The sequence below is a fragment of the Microtus oregoni genome, unplaced genomic scaffold (assembly GCF_018167655.1).
Source record: "Microtus oregoni isolate MIOR12 unplaced genomic scaffold, Mior012 000015F_ref0000493, whole genome shotgun sequence".
Taxonomy (NCBI): Eukaryota; Metazoa; Chordata; class Mammalia; order Rodentia; family Cricetidae; genus Microtus; species Microtus oregoni.
In genome coordinates, this window is record NW_024543074.1 from 12363270 (window position 1) to 12369692 (window position 6423).

The 6423-nt window shown below is 44.5% G+C and overlaps 1 pseudogene; it reads left to right on the forward strand.

Moving 5' to 3' along the window:
- Positions 1-940: 940 nt before the first annotated feature.
- LOC121457062 lies at positions 941-2229 on the forward strand (annotated as a pseudogene).
- The last annotated feature ends 4194 nt before the right edge of the window (positions 2230-6423 follow it).

Here is a 6423-nt window from a genome sequence, read left to right on the forward strand (position 1 = left end):
GCCATCAATAATTATGGCACCGTTGTGTACCACTGAGTTAAAATGTTATTAAGTAACCGTCACTGCTGGTTATAACACAGCCCAGCTCAGGGGTGTTAACACTGGAAATAAATGTTGCTACAGAATTGATGACAACGAGCTTTATGCGACAATCATCACTGAAATCGTCACTGAAAGATGCTGTCATTGAACATGTGAGATTGTCATGTGATAAAAGTGTAATTTAGCTGAGCATTCGTGGTGCATACCTTTAATCCCAGCATTTGGGGCAGGGGCAGAGGCAGGCAGAGCTCTGAGTTTGAGGCCAGCCTGGTCTACAGAGTGAGTTCCAGGACAGGTTCCAAGGCTACACAGAGAGACCCTGTCTTCAAATCACCTCCCCCCCAAATAAGTGCAATTTAGAGGCAACTAAGTGCTACTTCGAAGGGTTATTTACTATTTGTGAAGATAATCTGTCTAAACATTTGAGCTACAAGGTGTTTGTAAAAGCAGTTGTAAATTAAGGAGTTAAAATGTGTGGAAACATGATTAAAACTCCAAAGTTTCTAGCACTCGGGAGGCAGAGACAGGCGAATCTCTGAGTTCAAGGCCAGCATGGTCTACAGAGTCAGTTCCAGGACAGACTCCAAGCTACAGAGAAAACCTGTCTGTCTCAAAAACCGAACCAAAACAAAAAAACCTCAAGTTCGTGGCTACATAATTTTTCAGCCGGTGGCCAAATTCTGTATGATTATCCAATAACTTGATTGGCAAGCATTATGTCTCTGATTTGAAGGACTTTTCCCAAGCAGATAAGGAGAGAGAGAGAGAGAGAGAGAGAGAGAGAGAGAGAGAGAGAGAGTGAGTGTTCAGGGTTCCGTATTCCTGGCTTAAGAAATCCAGCTGTGGTTTTACAGGGGCGCCAGTGCCGCAGGATGCGCGAAGGGACAAAAACATTCAGATGGCAGAAAACAGTCTTTCAGATGGAAGCTGCTAGAAATGCCAGTAGTACCCAAAAGCTCACAGACCAGGTGATGCAGAACCCACAAGTGCTGGCAGTTTTTCAGGAACGAACGTCTCGACAACATCTCTCACACTCCTAGCTACATAGAAACTTTATCCAAAGCGGTCAAAAGGAGGGTTAATGCTCTGAAGGAGCTCCAGGTGAGGTGTGAACATAGAAGCCAAGTTCTACGAGGAAGTTCATGACCTGGAGAGGAAGTATGCAGTCTTGTACCAACCTCTCTTTGACAAGAGAAGAGAATTCAACATTGGTGACATGGAGCCCATGAATGCAGAGTCAGCGTGGCACAGTGAGAACGAGGAAGAAGACAAGTTGGCTGGAGATATGAAGAATAAAGTAGGTATGGCTGACAAGTAGAAAAGGCATCCCTGAGTTCTGGTTCACCATCTTCAGAAACGTAGATATGCTTAGTGAGCTGGTGCAGGAATATGATGAACCAATTTTGAAACACCTGCAAGATATTAAAATCAAGTTTTCAGACCCTGGACAGCCTATGTCTTTTGAGCTAGAGTTTCACTTTGAACCCAACGACTACTTCACTAATCTTGTCTTGATGAAAACACACAAGATGAAATCAGAGGGGGGCTGGAGAAATGGCTCAGTGGTTAAGAGCATTGCCTGCTCTTCCAAAGGTCCTGAGTTCAATTCCCAGCAACCACATGGTGGCTCACAACCATCTATAAAGAGGTCTGGCGCCCTCTTCTGGCCTTCAGGCATATACACAGAATATTGTATACATAATAAATAAATAAATGTTAAGATGAGATCAGAACCAGACAAGGCTGAACCATTTTCTTTTGAAGGTCCTGAGACTCTGGCCTGTGATGGGTGTACAATTGACTGGAAGAAGGGGAAAAAAATGTCACACTCAAAACCAGAAGCACAAGGGCCGGGGCACCATGCGAACCACCACCAAGCAAGTGCTCAATGAGTCTGTCTTCAACATCTTCAGCCCCCTGAAAGCCTCTGGAGATGGAGAATCTCTGGATTCTGAGTTCATCTTAGCCTCTGAATTTGAAATTGGGAGCTTTTATCGTGAGTGAATTGTGTCGGTGGCTGCTCTCTACTTCACTGGGGAAGCCATAGAAGGTGATGACAGTTTTGAAGAAGGCGAGGAGGGAGAAGAGGAGGAATTGGAAAGAGATGAGGTGGGAGAAGAAGAGGAGGATGCTGATATTAACCCCAAGAAAGAACCCAGCCAGCCAGCAGAGTGCAAGCAGCAGTAAGAAGCAGCTACCCTGAGGGGCCATCTTGTGGATGGATGTTAGGACCCCAGGTCACTGCCAGGCTCCTCAGTCCCTGCCAAAGCAGAATTTTGTTGACAGTGCTGTGACTTCTAACCATTTACAAGTGCATGATTCCCCCTTCCCTTCTTACTTTGCTTAACTTGTACAATGGAGACTAGGCTGCAGTTCAGAATAGGAGTTTTAGTTGTTGCACCTGCAGTCTTGGTGCCTGAAGACCATGTAGGGTGGGCTGGGCTTGTGCCTGGGATTGGCAGAGCCTGGTGATTCTGTGTATGTTACTGAAGAGGCTCGTGGTTTCCAGCCGCTCCAGCTGCTGTACCTAGTCATCTCCCAAGCGCTGCAGAAGAGGCTGTGCTCGCCTTAAAGTGTGTGGGTTCAAAAAAATAAATATATGTATAAAAAAAAAAGGCCGGGCGGTGGTGGCGCACACCTTTAATCCCAGCACTTGGGAGGGGGAGGCAGAGGCAGGCGGATCTCTGTGAGTTCCAGGACAGGCTCCAAAGCCACAGAGAAACCCTGTCTCAAAAAAAAAAAAAAAAGTATGTGGGTTTTTTTGTTTTGTACTTTTCTTTTTGTTTCCCTCCCCACCCCCACCCTTGAGTTTTGGTTTCAGGGCTGGGTGACTTGTGGCACACGCCTCTGAGACCAGAACTGTCTGGTTCATCCTTGTACTTATTTATTCACTTGTGCTTGGGGGGGCTTTGAACTTCACTGTCCTCCTCCTCCCACTTAAGAGACTATGTTGCTGACTTGACCAGGAGGATGTGGCATCAAATGGAGTGAGGCCCGTGGAGGAAGCCCTGCTGCCTCCTACCTTGCAGACCATGTTTTGTTGTTGCCTCTGGAGTGCGCTAGGCTGTAACCAGGGGGCTAAAGTCCCCCTTCCCACCCCCCCCACTAGGGACCACTGGCCTGTGGAGCGCAGCTTCAGCTTGCACACCAGGGCCACACCTGGGTTTGGCGACCAGTTGGTGTGTGTGGAGTTTCCGTTTGTGTGGTTGTGGTCTTCGGCAGCCAGGACAGCCATGTCCACAGTGACCCTTAACTCCTAGACAACTGAGGGTTGGATCACATAGTTCCTGGCTAGCTTCCTCATAGTCCCTCAAACCTTTTTTGTAATGACTACCCAGGAAAGTTAAAAAGTTAAATTGCTTCATCTCCCAGTCTTTTTTTTTTTTTTTCCAGTAGTCACTGCATGGCTTGGGCGGGCCTCTAATTTGTAATCTTTTGCTTAGGCCTCACTTGTGCTGGGATTCCAAATCAATAGTGTTCTCCCTTTACTCCCTCCTCCTTTTCTCCAGGCCCCCCCCCTCCCCGTGCCCCTTTGTTTTGGTTTGTTTTTCAGGACAGTGTTTCTCTGTGGAGCCTGTCCTGGAACTTGCTCTGTAGACTAGGCTGGCCTCAAACTCAAGAAATCTCCCTGCCTCTGCCTCCCGAGCACTGGGATTAAAGGTGAGTACCACTACTGCCTGGTACCAAACTCAGAGTTTGCCTCCTGAATGTTGGGATTAAAGGCATATACTAAAATGTTAGGCCAGCAATTATATACTTTGTGACCCACTAACACTTGTGAAATTGCTTTTAATTATATAGTGTCTAGTCAAATTTTTTTAAAGAGTATGTAAAATTGGACCTTATGGTGTACATTTGTAATTCCAAAAACTGGAAAGCTGAGGTAGGAGGATTATGAGTGCTAAGGCTTCATTCATATATAGATGCTGTCTCACTACCACCCTCCAAGTAATAGGTCTTATGGCAAGTTCTATGTGTATTTGATAAGACAATTGTTACCATCTGAATGTAAACATGTTATGTCTTTATGGCATATAAGTGTATATGATATATAAATTTATATGTTGCAGATACATGTGTATGTATATGATATATAAATTTATGTTACAGATACATGTGTATGTGTATGATATAAATTTGTTACAGATACACGTGTATGTATACAATATATAAATTTATGTTACAGATACACGTATATGTATATGATATATAAATTTATATGTTCCAGATACATGTGTATGTTTTGGTTCACAGGACTAAAGGCATTCTGAAGCAAGTAGAAAAATTTGAGAAACACTACATCACAACTTAGTTCTTTTATTCCTTTGCTGATTTTTTTACCCTGAAAGTAGTTTATTTTTCAGAGATTATCTTTCTATCAGATCCTTAAAAATACTTTGATTTTTTTTTTAAAAGAAATGATCAACAGCAGCAAATAAATGCTGCTTTATTCTTTTTGGCTTTTAAGATTCATTTATTTTCTTTTATGCATATAGGTGTTTTTGCCTGAATGTTCTCTGTGTGTACTACATTTTGTTAGTGTCCAGTGAGGCCAGAAGAGGACATTGGATCTTCTGGAAATAGAGTTACAGACTTCTGTCAACTTGTCAACTGCCCTGTGGGCTTTGGAACCAAGCCCAGGTCCTCTGGAAGATCAGCCAGGGCTCTTAACTCCTTAACTATCTCTCTAGCCCCAGAAATACTTCCCTCCACCAAGACAGTGTTTCTCTATAGCTTTGGAGGCTGTCCTAGAACTAGCTCTTGTAGAACAGGCAGGCCTTGAACTCACACGGATCCGCTCTGCCTCCCGAGTGCTGGGATTAAAGGGGTGCGCCACCACCACCTGGCTCAGAAGTACTTTTAAATAATGTTATTTGTGTGTGCACCCTGTAGAGGCCAGAAGAGGGTGCCAGACCCCTTGGACCTGGAATTATGGGTGGCCGTGAAACACCAGGTGTAGGTACTGGGAACTGAAGTCAGGTCCTCTGAAGAGCAGCAGTTTTTATAAAATACTTTAGGGGCATGAAAGATGGCTCATTGTCATGTGCTGGTTGCTGAGCCTTATGTCCTGAATTCAAGCCCCAGGGCACACACGGTGAAAGGAAAAATCCAACTTCCATCAATTGTTTTCTGACCTTCACATGCAAACACTCATATACTACAAACGCCACTACATGTCTCTCTGTGTGTATGAATATAATTTTCTAAAAGAATTTTGTTTAGTTCCAGGACAGGCTCCAAAGCTATAGAGAAACCCTGTCTCGAAAAACCAAATAAATAAATAAAAATAATAAAAGTTTTTGTTTCTTATTTCATATTAAATGTTTCTGGGTGATGGAACCTAACTATGAGCTCAGGCAGGTCAAAAACTCCAGCATTTTGGGATTACTGAATTATGCCACCTTCACCAGCTCATGTTTCTTGTTCCTTGTTCAGCCATGGTGAAGCTGGTGAAGGTGGCATAATTCAGTAATCCCAAAATGCTGGAGTTTCTGACCAGCCTGAGCTCATAGTTAGGTTCCATCACCCAGAAACATTTAATATGAGATATATAGACTTGAGGTTTTCAAGACGGTGAGACTTAATTTTTTAGAAGTTGATGAAAGTTTTTGACTCTCTTTCGCGAATTACCAAATATAATTTTAAGACGATTTCAGTGAATTCCCAAAATTCACCCCCCACCCCCACCCCAAAGGATTTTTCTAGCCTAAAGAACCGGGAAAGCCATGGCGATTCTTGACAGCATTTGGGAGACAGAGATTGCTAAAGTTCCAGGCCAGTCTTGCCTACAGAATGGTCTTCAGGCCAACCAGGACTACATAAATCATGTCTGGAAAACAAAATAAATCCCGAAAGCAATCGGGAGTGGTGGAACGCGCTAGTAATCTGAGGTACAAAACACAAAACTAAACAATGCAAACCCCCAACGCAAGATATTACACTTGGCTCGTGTGTAGGCTCGTATCGCATTACTTTTAAACCTCTCCTATACACAGGTCCTGAGGTTCTAGAACTTTGGTGCGAAGATGTCACCGACAGGGCTTTAAAGGAGGCTACCGCCGAGTTCCATTAGGCAAGTTTCGGTGGAGGAACGGAAGGGACAAGGGACAACCTTTACCAATTCTTCTTACATACATTATTATTTAAATGTCGCGATAATCCCATGGGGGATTTAGTTCTGACAGCGACTCATCTCACAGGTCCCAAGGGGAAAGCACTGTGTGAAGTAACAGCTACACTCCACATTTTCGGAAGCGCAGAGAACCGCGAAAGGGGAAGGGGCGGAGCCGCGCACGCGCAGAGCGGCCTCACGCCTCAAGCTGGTTTCTCCCCCGCCGCTGACGTCGTCTCAGTGCTGTACGGTGGCCGGCGCGGGCCAGA